This window comes from Prionailurus bengalensis, chromosome C1, assembly GCF_016509475.1.
Source record: "Prionailurus bengalensis isolate Pbe53 chromosome C1, Fcat_Pben_1.1_paternal_pri, whole genome shotgun sequence".
NCBI lineage: Eukaryota > Metazoa > Chordata > Mammalia > Carnivora > Felidae > Prionailurus > Prionailurus bengalensis.
This window is the reverse complement of record NC_057345.1, coordinates 161,292,957-161,311,199: the sequence shown is the minus strand read 5'-3', so window position 1 is coordinate 161,311,199 and position 18,243 is coordinate 161,292,957. Positions and strand designations below refer to the sequence as shown.

Below are 18,243 nucleotides of genomic sequence, written 5' to 3'. Positions count from 1 at the left end.
CATAGTGCTTAATGGGAGGTGAGGGGGGCAATGAGTTTCAATTCCCAGAACAATTATTTAGAATGCCCTACCCGCCTACTTGACTTTCTTATGAGTTAAAATAAAAATAGATAAGCTCATATCGAAAACTACTATTAGAATAGTAACTTAAAGGCGTACATTACCAACAATTTGCACACTCCATTTTGTAACTCTCATACACTAGCCATAGATGTATGAACTAGTACTTTTTAAGAAGCAATTTTGCAATTTTAACAAATTTAACAAAAATTTTAATTTGTACATTTTTTTTAATTTGTATATATTTTGAGGTAGAAGTTCCACTTACAAACATTTGTCTACAAAATTGTTTGCATAAGAATGCAAAGATGTATGAACAAAGATGTTCAATACAGCATTAATTTTATTGAGAAATTGGAAATAGCCTAAACATTCATCAAAAGGGGCTGGTTAATAGGTACTGACATGGGAGAATATCTAGTATATAATAGGCTAAAAACTAAGTTACATAACATTATAATGTTATGTTATTTATATAAAGAAGTGTATTTTGATATAAACATACCTAACAAGGTTAACTGTGACTGCCTGTAGAAGGGAAAGTTTGAAGAGAATTAATGAGGAATTTTTAAAAAATACTGTTTGCTTTTTTTTTTTTTTAATTTTTTTTTCAACGTTTTTTATTTATTTTTGGGACAGAGAGAGACAGAGCATGAACGGGGGAGGGGCAGAGAGAGAGGGAGACACAGAATCGGAAACAGGTTCCAGGCTCTGAGCCATCAGCCCAGAGCCCGATGCGGGGCTCAAACTCACGGACCGCGGGATCGTGACCTGGCTGAAGTCGGACGCTTAACCGGCTGCGCCACCCAGGCGCCCAGTGTTTGCTTCTTTTAATGAGGTTATATTAGTTTCTTTCATAATTAGAAACTTACTAACCTTTTTGGAGGTTTTTAGACATATGTGCTAACTCTTTCTTACCCTCTTCTTTACATTCTATGAATTGTGATACACAGAATCAAAGAGAAGAAGCTTAACTGAAACAAGGAACAGTTGGAAGTCACTATTTCTACTTTTGCATTCTGTCATTATTTACAAGCAAATATTGATCAGAATGAGGAAAGAGCACTATAATTTATTATACTTATTTATGAAATGACCAACCAGCAACGCATGCTTCATTTTTTGAAACTATAATTTCTAAAAATGGCATTAATTATGTATGTCTACTTAGGGTAATACAATAAGGCCTAAGATATTTCACATTCCATAGTTAAAATGCTGTTTCATACATTTTTTTTCAATTTTAGCTAACAAAAAAATGACCATTATTCCCCTGTCTTAAAATTTTTTTGATCTTGTTTTGGGTTGTTTCTTAATGTGGAAAGCTTCAGGGTAGGGGGAAGTTGAAGGAAACACTATCAAAGCTACTTAGATATTAAACAAATAAAATGAAAACTTATGACTAGAATATTCATTTTAAAATGATATATTATTTCAGTCCTTGTCTTTTTTTTTTTTTGACTGGTATAAAACACATAAAATTGAACATTTTAATGATTTTTAAACATGCATTTTAGTAGTGTTAAGTATGTTTACTTAATTGTGAAAGCTGTCATTTTTTTTAATGTTTATTTGGTTTGAGAGAGCAAGAGGGAGAGATAGAGCACGTGCACAGGGTAGAGGGGGCAGTGAAAGAGGGAGAAAGAGAATCCCAAGCAGGGTCCACGCTGCCAGCACAGAGCCCTACACGGGGCTCAATCCCACAAACCCGAGATCATGACCCAAGCCGAAATCATGAGTTGTATGCTTAACCCACTGAGCCACTCAGGAGCCCCAAAGCTGACATTTTAATGGACTGGTTTTCACCTTTTGATCTATTTATCCATATTACTATGCACAGTAAGACTCTTAACTTGCTATCATCTGGGCACACAAAGTGAGTAGCTTTTATACCAGTTATATAATACTGTGAATTAAATGTTTAGTTCATAAATCTATCCATTAAAAGAATTATAAAATAAAACATAATTATAAACTAAAATATATATATTGTTATCAACAATATATATTATTGATTCTTAATATTTTTAACTTGTTAATTAAAAGAATTATAAAATAAAATATAAATATAAACTAAAATATATATATATATATATATATATATATATATATATATATATACAGTTATCAACAAACAAAACAAACTAGTGGCTGTGCAAATTAGTAAAATTAAAAGAATTCTGAAAATTTTCCTAGAGAGAATCCAGACTTTAAGTTTGTCATTAATCTCATCAACACAGGGCTCTCAGAGAATCCCTTTGCCAGTCTCTTGAATGAGCTAAGAGGACGAAAGGGTCATGCCAACTGGCATCATATAATACAGAGAGAACCTGCTTCATCAGGTAAGAAGGGTGTGTTGGTAGGGCTAGGATGCATTTAAATAATAAAATGTTTACTTTTTCATATCTTTGTAAGATTTAATTTTGTATATTGTATATGGGGAAGTTTATGTTATTATAGATATGGTGTGATTTTTAGATATGGTTTAAGAGAAACTAAAGTACTTTGAATAATGTAGAATCAGAACTTTAGAGCAAAGTGATTTTAGAAATCAGATAATCTAGTCATTGCCATCTTTTTAATTTGGTATATATATGCATAAAAATTTGTGTATGTATCTCCATATAAATGTATATCTAATATATTTTTGTCACTCTTCATTCCTATATTAAATATTACTATTGTTAACTTATTGTTTTTTAGACAAAAAAGAATATGAATACTAATTTTTAATATATTCCACCTAGGTAAGCCACCTGTGCACCCCTGAAAATCCCTGACTTCATCCCACACTCTTCTTTAAGGTTTCTCAGTGAGTTACTGATAGAGGTGATACTGTGGCCCAGCTCTCAGTTTGATCCTATGTTTTTCGGGTTTTCTTCTTCCCATTCTTGCTGTTGAAAGGGTTAATTTCTTTCATGAAATACTTTACTTTGGAAAGAAAGTCACCGTGTCTGGCTCATGATTGATACCCGTTAAGTGTTTATTTTAAATGATTTTGTGTAATACTATCAAGAACATCATTTCTCCACAAAACAACTATGCTTCCGCTTTTGTTCCAGCAATTCATGGTTCTTGAGATTGGAAACTGCTAAGTTTCTTTGCTTTAAAACATCCTTCAGCATGTGATTAGAATCAAAGACTACAAACCACCTTATTCATGTTCAACTCATCCTGCCAACATGTGTATACTACAGGCCTTTCCTTATTAAATTGTTCTTTGGATGTCACCAGGGAGTAGCTCTGGCCTAAGGCGGGTAATCGACACAATTGCCAGGAGATGATCTTTTGCCAGAGTACGTTTATCCCTGGTACAGTGGCTCCAAAGACAAGATTCTCTGGGGCACATGTATTCTTGTAGACAAGCCCAGATCATCAGTAGCCCTGGTTTTCCCCAGAGAATTTTAACCCAGATTTGAGCTTTCTCACAGAGCTCTAAGAAGGCCTAGCTATTCCTCATGAGCAGCTTACCCTGCTCCTCTATACTTCCATCTCTATCCTTCAATCAGTTGAGCACCCAGACATTCAGACACTAGATGTAGGCTGCCATCTCCCCAAACCCAGGTCCTATTAGGAATACACTTACAGAGTCAAAGAGAGGTATTGGGTAAGTGGACCAGTGGATATAACATCCTTCCTCCTTTTCCTCCCTGGGTTTCCCACAACAAACAGGAGTGAGCGCATGCTGTTCCCCGCAGCAGCCCCACATTTCACCCCAAGTGAGGCTTTTATACTCTTCTCTCACTTCTCTCCAGTTGGCTCCATTGAGGCCTGCTATATCTGGGGCCTGCTGTGTTCACTCACCAAGGTAGGCCTACTTATCACAGAAAGATTGCCTCACTTTCTGATCTGTCCTCCTAGGGGATAATTATGAATCATCACCTTCTCCTCTCTTAAGCTTATTTACCTCTTATTGATAACTCCTCCAGGGCTGGAAGAATATTATCTTCATCTCTGAGTTCTTACTTGAAGTGAGAACAAATTCTTTTACCATTTATGAAAGATTTTTATTCAGAGAAAGTCTTGTATTGAATACATTAATGTTTAAGCTTGCTCATATCCCCTCTTCTTTAGGCCCATGCTCAGGTTTATCTCCCTCCCCTCTCTGCCTGGCCTTTAAGGACAATTCCTATGTAAATAGAATTATCTATTTATTGTAATACTGGAATTATCTATTTATTATAATTTATTGCATTTTCATTTTATGAATTCTTATCTAAAAATCCAAATATTGACTTTAAAAAATTATATGTAATATCCTTATTTAAGGACAAATACTTGGAGAAATGAAAAATTCTATTTAAAAAAAAGTTGTAAGAACAATTGCAAGGGGGTCCTAAAATGTTTTAAAATATTAACAAGTAATTACAACATTTTGTTTTATGTAAGTTTTATTATGCAAGAATCACAAGACAGGCCGGGAAGACATTTTCTTTTCAAAAAATTGTGGCTGCACATCTACGTTGTCCTTGGATATGTAGAAGCCTTGCTGAGCTAAATTGTATGTTTCTTTCATTTAGTAAAGATTTTTGCTATTTTTCCTTTTCAAGTAGACTTTCAAGTTCTTTTATTCTCAGATTTTGAACTTTATATTGTTCTTTTCATCAAAATGCACAGAAGGACTGCAGCAGGGAGATGACAAATGTCCAATTCTTTCGAAGCATCAATATAATTTAATTATCTTAGGTTTTGCTTTGCTTTGTGTTAAGCAAAAGAAATTAGACAATGTGTTTAAATGCCAAATGACATCTTATATACTATTAGGAGATTTTTTGGTATATGAGCCCATATCTAAGCACAAATGAAACTTGCATAGTTATGTATTTAGTATATTATAACACCTTATCCATTTATTAAAGGTAGCTGAGTACTTATCTAAATCATAATTATAACAGATAAGAACGTAAGTTGTAATTTGAAAGGTGATTCTTTGGTGAGCCTTACTTTACTTTTATGCTATCTAGTTCATATATATTTTCCATTGGGATCATATGGGGTTGATATTTTAAAAAGATAGCCATAAACTTTTTATCTCTTACCAGGATTGGGTTAAAAAGGGGTAAGGGCATTCCTAGTATAGATCAATATGCTGTAAATAATTCCAGGATATTCTCACCCTGCTCCAGTGTCCTAAAATATTCCAATGTGAGAGGAAGACTTCATAAATTAGAGTCCTCATACAAATATTACCAATGATGCTGTAGAAATTGGAGTCAGAGATAGAATAGGTTAGGGTGGATGATTTCACATCAGGTGGGCCTAAAGGAATCTTCACTAGAGGACTCAAAGACATGTTCTCTGAAATATCTGTGCTATTAACAATTATATGTATGGACTCCCTGCAAACTAGAATGATTGCAGATAATGGAAAAACTCAAGCATAATACTCAAATTTTAATGGAAAAGGGAAGAACTGAGAGACCACACTTTGTTTAGTCTTCTTCTTTGAAATACTATGGTGTTAATCTTTGAAAAACAATAACAACCAAAAAACCAAAAAACAAAAACCAGAAAATCATAATTTACAAGTCCACAGAGGGTGGCCAAGTATCTATCATCCAACATGGATTTATGAAAAGCAATCTTACAAAATAAACTTATTTTACTTCTTAAAACAAATAGGTGGCAAAAAAAAATGTAATAGTAGGTTTGGTTAGATATATGATCATTGCTGACCCTATGAAAAATTGTGATTTAGGGAAAACTCAATTATCTGCTCCAGGCATTGTTTAATATATTCAGATTACTTATACAATTGTAGTTGCCACATACATACAATTTTAAGTTCTGATTCATCCACTTAACATTATATCATAAACTACATACTACTATTTCTTTTATGTGACCGAGTTACTAAGGAATCTGAAGTTGTTTGGGGTATGTACTAAAATACTTTATTTTTCTCTAGTCATCGCTCTACTGTATTATGTTTTCCTAGAGTACATTTTCTGCTCTTTTAAGTTACTCAAAGTCTAGGGGCACCTGGGTGGCTCAGTTGGTTAAGCATCTGACTGTCGTTTGGCTTAGGTCATGAACTCAACGATTCAGTCCGTGAGTCAGGCTCCACTGGTGTTGGGCTCTGCTGGCAGTGTGGAACCTGCCAGAGATTCTTTCTCTCCCTTTCTCAGCCCCTCCCCTGCTCGTTCTCTCCCTCTCTCTCTCAAAATAAATAATAAATAAACATTTACAAAATGTTTGAGTTATTCAAAGTCTAGCCTATCCTAGTTAAAACTTTGGTGTTTTATTTTTTTAATTATTTGTTAAATGTTTATTTATTTTTGAGAAAGAGACAGAGTGCGGGGGGGGGGGGGGGGGTCGGGCAGAGAGAAATGGAGACACAGAATCTGAAACAGGCTCCAGACTCTGAGCTGTCAGCACAGAACCCAACATGGGACTCAAACTTGTGAACTGTGAGATCATGACCTGAGCCGAAGTTGGACACTCAACTGAGCCACTCAGGTGCCCCAAAACTTCGATGTTTTGAAACCTCCTCCATTGCTATCTAGACTTATAGCCATGGGGACTTGAAATGAGGAAAGGAGTATAGTCAATTTTTCAGTCATTCTCCTTCTTTAAACCCCTTAAAATTAGGTTGGGGGATGCCTGGTTGGTTCTAGTATATTTTTTCCTCTTTCCTTCTCAACGCGAACTCTTCTGGTGTTGGCTAGAAGTAGGAAGAGAGGAGAAATGAATCTTGCTACTTAACTACTCTGTTTCGGTCATCCCTGCTTCTTTAGTTGACAATGACTGCCATCAGTGCCCTGTCTCTCATATAGCATGCATTCTTAATTTATTCAGTGGGCTTCTGAAAGTGGCTTCTGTTTTATTTATTTATTTATTTTTTATTTTTATTTTTATTTTTTTTTAACATTTATTTATTTTTGAGACAGAGAGAGAGCATGAACAGGGGAGGGTCAGAGAAAGAGGGAGACACAGAATCTGAAACAGACTCCAGGCTCTGAGCTGTCAGCACAGAGCCCGACGCGGGGCTCAAACCCATGGACCGCGAGATCATGACCTGAGCCAAAGTCGGACGCTTAGCCCACTGAGCCACCCAGGCGCCCCAAGGGGCCTCTGTTTTATACCAATTCCCTGAAAAGAAAACTCTGACTCCTCACTGCTTTTGTCTCCTTTGTTAGTAGGTCTCTCCTTTAGATGGAATACTGCAAAAGCAATCAAGCCCCAATATCTTCCTGTGTAATTTGTACTGTAAGAAATTCATGTATCATCCCTTGTATGACAATCATTGTCCCCAACACAATGGGCACACATAGACCTATCAGTCATCATATAATCACAGGATGATGGGGTTTAAAATGCTAGCCAATGCCAATGCTCTTCATATAATGTGGGGTAGAACGGGGAGTAAGAATAATATAGTGTAGCTGCTATTGAACCCTCCTTCTGTAGGTGCCCATGAGGCCTAAACTACTAATAACTTCTTTTTCAGTCCTTCATTACATGCTCCCTTATCCCTATGAGCACCTTAACTGGATCTAATTCTATATCTAGTGCAGTGCCTAACCCTTAATTCCCAAATGATCTGAGTCCAGTATAGACATATCTTTGTTGGGTTGGCTATAGAGTTGCCTCAGCTGGGTTTTGGACAAAATCATCCTTGTCTCATCATTTAGTTTCCCTTTGATGATTGGAATTAATCACCACATGGCTATGATGACCCCTTCCTGCCTTTAATTCTGCAGTTTGAGAAGCCCCAAATGGCCAGGGGGCAGTATTAATTTCTAATTCATCTGAACCTTGGTGGTATTTCCTGATGGAAACATTCCTCCCTTGGATACAGGACCTCAAAATCCATGAGCCCAAAGCTGTGGGGAAGGGAGGCAGAAATTTCTCCTGTGGATTATTTGGTGTGATAGTGACAGGGGCCATTTTCACCTCTTCCTCTTGGCTCATGGAGCTGTATTTCTGGCTACCCTTTTTGCCTCTAATGTTCTGATATTTCAAAATGTGCCTTGGTATTGAAACTTTTTCATTCATCCTGGATACACAGAGGACAGTTTGAGACTCAAAACTCCATCTTTTGGATATGGAAAATTCTCTTATTTGTTTATCTGATTTTTCTCCTATCCTTTTAAAACTCAATTTTTTGTGGAACACTTGATAATCAATTATTGGGCTCCTTGGATTAGTTCTCCATATTTAACATTTATTTATTTTTGGGACAGAGAGAGACAGAGCATGAACAGGGGAGGGGCAGAGAGAGAGGGAGACACAGAATCGGAAACAGGCTCCAGGCTCTGAGCCATCAGCCCAGAGCCCGACGCGGGGCTCGAGCTCACGGACCGCGAGATCGTGACCTGGCTGAAGTTGGACGCTTAACCGACTGCGCCACCCAGGCGCCCCAATTCTCCATATTTAAATATCTTTCCTCCTTTTCTTTGTGTATTGCTCTGCTTTTTGAGAGATTTTTTGCAAGATTTTTATCACAATCTTTTTACTAACCTTTTTATTACACTTATTACCTGTTTAACTTTGGAGAAGTAACTACACGTCTCAGTCTCAGTTTCCTCATCTTTGAAACAGAGATAATAATATGAGATAAGCCTACTTCACAGGGTTGTTTTGAGGATAGATTCATATTTTGAGCTTAGGATATTGTCTGATACGAAGTAAGTACTCAGTAATAAATATTAGTTAAAATGAGCTATGCATCAGTATCTTTTTTTATGTTCATGTATTTTTGACAAAGACAGAGACAGAGCATGACCAGGAAAGGGGCAGAGGGAGAGAAGGAGACACAAAATATGAAGCAGGTTCCAGGCTCTGAGATGCCAGCAGAGAGCCTGACACCCAGATGTGGGGCTCGAACTCACGGATCGTGAGATCATGACCTGAGCCTAAGTCAGACACTTAATTGACTGAGCCACCCAGGCACCTCTATGCATCCGTATCTTGTGAATTTGGTTAGATTAAGTGATCTTTGGGTCATTTACAAGATGATTTCTGACCTCTGGAACTGATGACCAGATATCCTGGACCTCAGTAACTTCACCATATTGGGCCTTTTTTTGAAATATCTAACAGTTGGCCTTCAGCAATCATGCCTCTCTCATTATACCCTTTAAACTCAACAATTGAAAACTTTTTTTTGTTTATTTATTTATTTTGAGAGTGAGGGAGAGAGTAAGTGGGACAGGGGCGGGGCACCTGGGTGGCTCAGTCGGTTGAGTGTCCAACTTCCACTCAGGTCTTGATCCCACAGTTCATGGGTTCGTGGGTTCAAGCCCTACATCGGGCTCTGTGCTGACAGTTCAGAGCCTAGAGCCTTGTTTGGATTCTGTGTCTCCCTCTGTCTCTGTCTTCCCCTACTTATGCTTGCTCTCTCTCTCTCTCTCTCTCTCAAAAATAAATAAACTTTTTTTCTTTTTCTTTTTTTTTTTTAAAGCGGGACAGGGCCAGAGAGAAATGGAGGGAGAGAATGCCAAGCAGGCTCCATGCTGTCAGCACAGAGCCGGATATGGAGCTCAGTCTCATGAACCGTGAGATCATAACCTGAGTCAAAATGAAAAGTTGGACACTTAACCAACTGAGCCACCCAGGTGCCTCCAAACTCAACAGTTTTTAAATCCCTTTTCCAGTTTTTCCTGTCTCTGTATCTGTGCTTACAGGTCTATATTTTAATTTAATGTCTTGTAAGAAACTCTTATTCTTAAAAAAGGGAAGTGATTGGGGCACCTGGATGGCTCAGTTGGTTGAGCGTCCGACTTCATCTCAGGTCATGATCTCACAGTTTGTGAGTTTGAGCCCCATGTCGGGCTCTCTGCTGACAGCTCGGAACCTGGAGCCTGCTTCACATTCTGTGTCTCCCTGTCTCTCAGCTCCTCCCCTGGTCATGCTCTGTCTCTCTCTGTCTCTGAATAATAAATAAACATTAATTTTTTTTAATTAAAAAAAAAGGGAAATGATGGGGGCAAAAGATGATTTATGAAGATGGTCTGCCCCAGAAATGTGTATTCATTCTTTTATTAAACATTTTTATAGACTAATGCTATATGCCGACCTCTGTGCTAATTGCTAGAGATACAGAGATTTTTGTTTTCTCTTTTTCTTAATTACTTATAATGAGCATCTATCATGTTCACGAATCTATGTGAGTTGACAGTCTGTTGCAGTATTTTTAAATTGGGCCATGAAACCAATTCAGTATGTTGAAACCAGAATTAGGAAAAAAAGGAAGGAGACTAACACAGAATAATAAATACCAGAGTATTTGCATATAGTAAAGTTAGATATTGTTTCATGAAATTTTTATTTCAGTGTGTACTGGGTGGGGTTAGGATTAAAAATATGTATTTTTTACTATATATGTCTGGGTCAATGAAGTTTGAAAGCCACCAGTGGAAAAGACAATAAGCAAAGAAGTGATTATAACACAGTGATAAATACTGTACACAGAGGGAAGCCTACCCTAGTCAGGGAAAGAGGATGAAAGATTGTTTTCTGAAGAAGATTCTTGAGCTGTACCTTAAAGAATATGCAGTGTGGAGTAAATGTGGAGTAAAATATTCTCAAAGGATTAGCACAAAGGAAATAGCCCTAAAATCCTTGTGACTAAAGGAACAAGTATGATAGCAGTAAGACAGAAGATTTAACTAAAAGGGAACAGTTTGGGAAGCTTCCATTCTTCACCATACTGAGGAGTTTGGATTTTGTGCTGAAGTCAGTAGAAAGCTACTGAAGGATGGGGAAGTGACAAAATTTAATTTCTGTTTTAGATTGAATACTTGACAGCACTGTGGAGAATGGATTTGAGGATAGTGATAGGAGTCAGAAAGTGGAGAACTAGAGGCTTGGAAGAACAATCAAGAGGCCTAATGAAGCCTATTATAATGATGATAAGAGATTTTAAAAAGCGCTGAAGGGGGTGGAAAACAAGGGACTGGGTACCTATTCAGATGTGAGGGGTAAGGAAGAGTCTGATACCCAGTTTTCTGGCCTGAGTAACTAAAGCAATATAGGAACTATGAAAGGACTAATGGCTTGTGGTGGAGAGATCAGCTAGGAATAATCAACAAACATTTAATTAGTACCTGGATAGCTAATGTCAGGCATTGAGATAAGTGTTAGGACTGAGGGTGTGGATGAAGAAGGGAGGATAAGGGGAATAAGACATATTCCACAAGGAACACAGAGAAATGGTAAAGTCAGGAACAAGTAGTAAATTACAGTTTCTATGAAACCTTCTGTATATTATCCAGCTTGAACCAATTTTTTCATTTTCTAAACCTATATTGCAGAAACTTACTACATAGCTAAGCATATGCATTATAACTTAATGGTTTTACCTATGTTTTGTTTTCCCAATACATTGTAAGATCTTTATGGAGAGGGATAATTATATTCCCTTCATATTTCCTACTCATAGGTATCAATAGTAGCAGACATGCTGCATCTAAGAGATGGATTAGAGGGGCACCTGTGTGGCTCAGTCAGTTAAGCATCTGACTTCAGCTCAGGTCATGATCTCGTGGTTCATGAGTTCAAACCCCACATCGGGCTCTGCAGACAGCTCAGAACCTGGAGACTGCTTCAGATTCTGTGTCTCCCTCTCTCTCTGCCCCTCCCCCACTCACATTCTGTCTCTCTCTCTCTCTCTTTCAAAAATAAGTAAATATTTAAAAAATTAAAAAAATAAGAGATGGATTAGAACTTCATAGCCATATCGAATTCTGTATGACAAGATGCCCTACCACCCCTTTAAGGTTCCCGAGTATGTTTAAGGAAAGGGAGATTTGTCTCATCTGCTACTAAGCCTTTGCTTCTCTGTGATCCATGCCCCCTGCTACCATTTGTCGTAACTTGAAGTGCACTCACTTGGCTTCTGTTTTGCACCTAGAACTCCGAGTCTACTGTATTTGATGAAATGATATTGTTGCTTTTGCCACATGGATCTCTGTGAAGGGGTGATATGAGGAAGGTACTCTTCCCACTACTGCGCCTTAATATTATTCCCTACCATCAACACAAAACTTGTTTTATGTAAGGCTTTGTTGAAGGGTTGGGGATGCTAAAATTATATAATTGCTGACTACCTATTTTATTACCTATCTCTATCCTGAACCTTCCAGGTAAGCTATCCATCCGGGATGATAGAAGAACAGGGTGAGCAAACAATGACTGTTTCTGTGCTTCTTTCCAAGTAGTGATAGTTGATAATATAGGATAATATAGGAAAGACCATATAGAGATGTGTTACTCTGATTTCTTCCAATGCCGACTTGACCAGAATCAGGGAAGAAGCAGCAGGTCAGTATTACCTATTATCAGTATTACCCACAAACTTCTTCAGAAGTACAAGCTGTCATTAACTATTTTTATGTGTAAGTATATTCTTTACTCTTTCTGACATCTTTCGCAGTACAGAGAGGTTATGGTCCTCTTATGGACTCAACTCTTAATTCCTGTTTATTTCATTTTCATGTAGTTTTTCCTTATAATATTGTCAGTACCTTAAAGTGGTATTCTATTGTCAGGGCTACTGGGAAAGGAATATGCAGAGTACAACTTTGAGACCTTCAACAATTCTTGGTCAAGTTCCTTCTGTGTTCTCAGCTTCATCCTCTTCTGATTAAAAGAATGCCAACCATTCCACAATTCTGCCCAATTTTCCTCCTTGATCTGTCTCTTTCCAGAAAGGCTTCCTCTCCAAAGTCTAGCTGTTTCATACTGTTTCTCCAGACTTTCTAACTTAAACTTCCTGATTATTTGTCTGATCAGTACAATTTGATACTGGTCAATATTACACCATTTCTTTATAGTAATTCTTCAGAAGTTTTTCCTGTGCATACCCCAGTTCCTGGATTCCTTGTCTTGAGGGTTGTGGCCCTTTCTTCCTCAGTGAGTCCTTTCTGTAGGTCTGCTGCTACAAATCTTCTTTCCCCTTTTTGGAAACTCTCTAGGATTTCATCCTTCTCCCAACAGGGCAATCCAAGGACACAATGACCCATTACTGAGTATTTCCTACCAAAGTCTTGGGTTTCTCAGTCTACATTTACACTGTAGGTACACTTAAGCAGGACAGTTTCAGTATAGGCTGGTAATTTCCAAGATTTCTGTCAGTATATTATACAAATAAACTTCCATATACTTCCTCCAGTTTTCCCGTGGGTAAGCATTAGACCAAAGAAACACATACACACAAACACAACTTCCATGTAATTACTGTCTGAATCCACATTAAGGAGAACATTTTTTTTTCTCTCAATTCAACGTAGGTTTCAGATTCCCCTGTCCATGATAGAGATACATTATTTGTCAAGAAGTTTCTTGACAAGAAGTTTGTCAAGAAGTTTCTATTCCCTACTGTCCAACAAGGCACAGAGGCCTAACAATGTTTAAAAAACAAGTCCCATTACAATTTCTAGCCAAATGATAGAATTATGTACCTGAGTAGCCATCTTTAGTAACACAAAGACCCAGTACAGTTTCCCAGAAAGTTTTATTATGAGAAATTTCAAATATATGGGAAAATTGAAAGTTTTACAATGAATTCCCATATGCCCCTCAGTGAGGTGTTACATCTCTCTCTCTCCCTCTCTCTCTCTCTCCCCTTCCTTCCCCATCCATTCATCCATCCATCTGTCCATCTGTTCATCTGTCTCTCTCTATCCAGTCTTCAATCTTATTTCTTTTATGCATTTCAAAGTAAATTTAAGATACTAGTACTTTTCCCCCTAAATACTTCATTAGCTACAATTCAGTATTCACAGTTTTCCTTTTGAGGAAATTTACACACAATGAAACCTTAAGTGTACATTCCCTAAGTTTTGGAAAATACATATACCTGTAATCTAAACTCTTAGCAAGACATAGACTATTACCATCATCCAGATAGTGCCTTCAATTCCTCTCCTCCAGAAAACATGGTTCTGTTTTCTTTTCCACCATAGATTAGTTTTATTTGTTCTAGAACTTCACATAAATGTAATCATACAGTGTACACCTTTTAAAAATCTTTTTTTGAAAAGTTTATTTATTTTGAGAAAGAGAGAGAGAGAGAACATAAGTGGGCAAGGGGCAGAGAGAGAGAGTGGGAAAGGGAGAATCCTAAGCAGGCTCCATGCTGTTAGCACAGAGCCTGGCATAGGGCTCAAACTCACGAACTGTGAGATCATGACCTGAGCCAAAATCAAGAGTCAGATGCTTAACCAATTGAGCCACCCAGTCATCCCCATCATATGCTTTTTTGCACTAATTCTTTCACTTAGCATGATACTTTTAAGACTCATCCATGTTGTGTGTATCAATAATTTGCTCTTTTATTCCTGAATAGTATTACATTCTGTAGATATACCATAGTTTATCCATTCTCCTATTGATAGATACCTGGACTATTTCCAGATTTTGGATTTTATGAATAAAGTAGCCATGAACAGTCTTGTACAAGTCTTTTTATCTACATATATTTTCACTTCTCTTGGGTAAATACCAAAAGGTAGAATTGCTGGGTCATAGTGTAGGTGTGTGTTTAGTTTTATAGAATCTGCTAGATCTTTTCCCAAAGTGATTATACCATTTTATACTCCCACTACAGTGCATGAGAGCTCTGGTTGCTCCACATCCTTGCCAGCATCTGTTTTCAGTCTTTTTAATTTTAGCCATTCTAGTGGGTGTGTAGTGCTATCTTTTCACTGTGATTTAATTTGCATTTCCCTGATGGCTAATCATGTGCAGTTTTTCATGTGCTTATTGGCCATTTGTACATTATCTTTTGCGAAGTATTTGTTCAAGTCTTTTGTCTTTTGCCCATTTTTAAACTAAGTTGTTTCTTCATCATTGAGTTTTAGGAGCTCTTTTTTTTTTTTAAGTTTATTTATTTATTTTGAGAGAGAGACAGAGGAGAGAGAGGGAGAGAACACGAGTAGGGGAAGGGCAGAGAGAAAGACAAAGAGAGAATCCCAAGCAGGCTCTGCCCAGAGCAGCGCCTGACTCAGTGCTCAAATTCACGAACCACGAAATCATAACCTGGATGTTTAACCACCTGAGCCACCCAGGCACCTCAGGAATTCTTTATATACTGGAATATCAGTCCTTTGTTGTGTATATATTTTGCTGACTTTTCTCCCAGAGACTGTGGCTTGCCTATTCATTTTCTTAATGCTGTGGTTTGATGAGTACAAATTTAAAAAAATTGTTTTTTAATGTTTATTTTTGAGAGAGAGAGAGAGAGAGAGACAGAGTGTGAGTAGGGGAGAGGCAGACAAACACACACACACACACACACACACACACACACACACACACACACAGAATCCAAAGCAGGCTCCAGACTCTGAGCTCTCAGCACAGAGCCCGACATGGGGCTAGAACCCACAAACTGCGAGATCATGACCTGAGCCAAAGTCAGATGCTTAACCTACTGAGCCACCCCGGCACCCCTGATAAGTACAATTTTTTAAAAAAATGTTTATTTATTTTTGAGAGAAAGAGAGAGAGAGGGAAGGAGGGGCAGAGAGAGGGGGACAGAGGATCTGAAACAGGCTCTGCACTGACAGCAGCCCGATGCAGAGCTCGAACCCATGAACTGCAAGATCATGACCTGAGCAGAAGTCAGACACTTAACCAGCTGAGCCACCCAGGTGCCCCTGATGAGTACAAATTTTAATTTTAGTGCAACATAATTTCTTAATTTATGGTTATTGCTTTTTATAAATTTTTTTTTTCAACATTTATTTATTTTTGGGACAGAGAGAGACACAGTATGAACAGGGGAGGGGCAGAGAGAGAGGGAGACACAGATACAGAAACAGGCTCCAGGCTCTGAGCCATCAGCCCAGAGCCTGACGCGGGGCTCGAACTCCTGGACCGCGAGATCGTGACCTGGCTGAAGTCGGATGCTTAACCGACTGCGCCACCCAGGCGCCCCGGTTATTGCTTTTTAATGTCCTGAATAAACATCCTTTACCTACCTTTGAGTCACTAAGATATTCTTTTATGTTTTCTGCTTAAAGCTTTATGATTTTAGCTTTTGTATTTAGGTCTATTATTTATCTCAAATCAGTCTTGGTGCATGTTTGAAGTAGAGGTTGAAGTTTATTTTCCCATATAAATTTCTGGTTATTCTAGAGTTACTTGTTGAAAAGACTCTTTGCCCCATTGAATTGTTTTAGTACCTTTGAAATCAGATGAGTTTAGGGGCGCCTTGGTGGCTCAGTTGGTTAAGTGTCTAACTTCGGCTCAGGTCATGATCTCCTGGTTCATGAGTTTAAGCCCTGTGTCGGGCTCTGTGCTAACAGCTCAGAGCCTGGACCCTGCTTTGGATTCTGTGTCTCCCTCTCTCCCAGCCCCTGCCCCTCCCCTGATTGCAGGCTCTCTCTCTCTTTCTCTCTCAAAAATAAATGAACATTGAAAGAAAAAGAAATCAGATGACTTTATAATTTTGGATCCATTTCTGGGCTCTCTAATTTGTTCTATTGATCTATTTATCAATCCTTATGTCAGCCAGTACCACACTGTACTGATTTCCTTAGCTTTACAGTAAATTGAAGTCAGGTAGTGTGAGTCCCCTAACTTTGTTGTTTTTTTTTTTTATTTTTTCTTTAAATGTTTATTTATTTTAAGAGAGAGAGAGAGCATGAGCAGGGAAGTGGCAGAGGGAGAGGGAGAGAGAGAATCCCATGCAGGCTCCATGCTCATCATGGAGCCTGGTGCAGTGCTCAAACTCACGACCCTGTGATCATGACCTGAGCTGAAATCAAGAGTGGAATGCTTAACTAACTGAGCCACCCAGGTGTGTCTGACTTTGTTATTTTTTAAGTTACTTTGGATATTATGAAGCTTTTGCTTTTCTCCTGGCACAATTTTTATAATTTTTTTTAACGTTTACTTATTTCTAAGAGACAGAGAGACAGAGCATGAACAGAGGAAGGGCAGAAAGAGAGGGGGACACAGAATCCAAAGGAGGCTCTAGGCTCTGAGCTATCAGCACTGAGCCTGATGTGGCCAGCCGTGAGATCATGACCTGAGCCACCCAGGTGCCCCACCTGGCACAATTTTTGAAGTGAAATTTTTTTCTTTACTTTGGACCAGATCCCTAGCATCCTTCCTTATTGACCTCTAAATAGAAGGGAGGCAAAAACGAGATCCAGGTAAATCTCCAGGGATAGGGTAGAGAGAGGTAAGTGGCTCACGAACCGGGCAAGATGTTCATTGTCCCAATTACATACTTCTGATTGGAGTGGGAATATGTGGCAATACCCCATTATTACCTATAGCTGCCTTGGCCTTTGCCACATGCAGAAGGTTTTGGTATCATCAGCTTTCTTCATCAAAAAAATGAATAATAGCAGTTGCCATGGTCAAATGGGGATCATGCTATTTATTTTTCTTATTTCCTATAGTTGCAACAGTGAATTTAGTGTAAACACAAGGCACTCAATAAGTTTTTATTAGCTAAAATTTGGCTCACTCTTAATCATGACATTAGAGTGTTAAAAAAAACAAACCATTAAAGTTCATCTAGTTCAATCCTCCATCTGATCATAAGGGTTTCCACTAAATATTAGCTTTCACATGACTAATATAGTGATAGGGCCCTCACAGACTTAAACCTCTACAGAAGGTCATTCCGTGAATTCCTTCCAAAATCCATTGAAAAGAAAACTGTCTGTTATTGTCTCCACAAGGGAATAAAGAAGACTGTGGTCCAAAAATAAGACTACTCATCCTCATTGCATAATTTATAGGACTCAGAGTCAGATTGTGAGGAAGAACAGTTTAGGAAGATGTAACTCCAGAAGTACAACTATTTCATCTGATTTTTGGTATCCCACTCTGCCCTCTCCACCAAAAAAAAAAAATTTATTTAAACTAGAGAAAATGTGCATACAGAGAGTATATTTGTATAGTATGGAGGAATCCTAAAGTGTCTCATTTATCTAGTGTCTATGAGTGGTTTGGGTTGAACTAATAATTTCTGATTGATTGATTTTGAGGTCAGCCTACCATCTAGAACATAATTTTCTCAAACTTGGACACTCAGCCCTTCATCTTTCTCTCTAGCCTTTCTCTCTAGCCATTTCCCCATATAGACTCTTAGCAAAGAAGGAGTTAAAAGCACATCTTATAAAACTGTAAGTTTTGAGGGTACGTGGCTGGCTCAGTCAGTGGAGCATGTGACTCTTGATCTTGGGGTTGTGAGTTCGAGCCCCATGTTGGGTGTAG

General features: G+C 38.1%; 1 protein-coding gene across 2 annotated transcripts in view; it reads left to right on the top strand.

The window, feature by feature from the left end:
* SLC25A12 (solute carrier family 25 member 12) overlaps positions 1 to 18,243 on the top strand; it is a 208,940-nt gene that overhangs the window by 82,898 nt on the left and 107,799 nt on the right. Inside the window, exon 1 of one of the 2 annotated variants that reach the window (XM_043577042.1) lies at positions 2,315 to 2,402. The exons of the other annotated variant lie outside the window; for it this stretch is intronic. The gene's annotated coding sequence lies outside the window, so the exon portion shown is untranslated. Of the gene's footprint in view, positions 1 to 2,314; positions 2,403 to 18,243 lie in introns of those variants that run through there. 2 annotated transcript variants of the gene reach the window in all.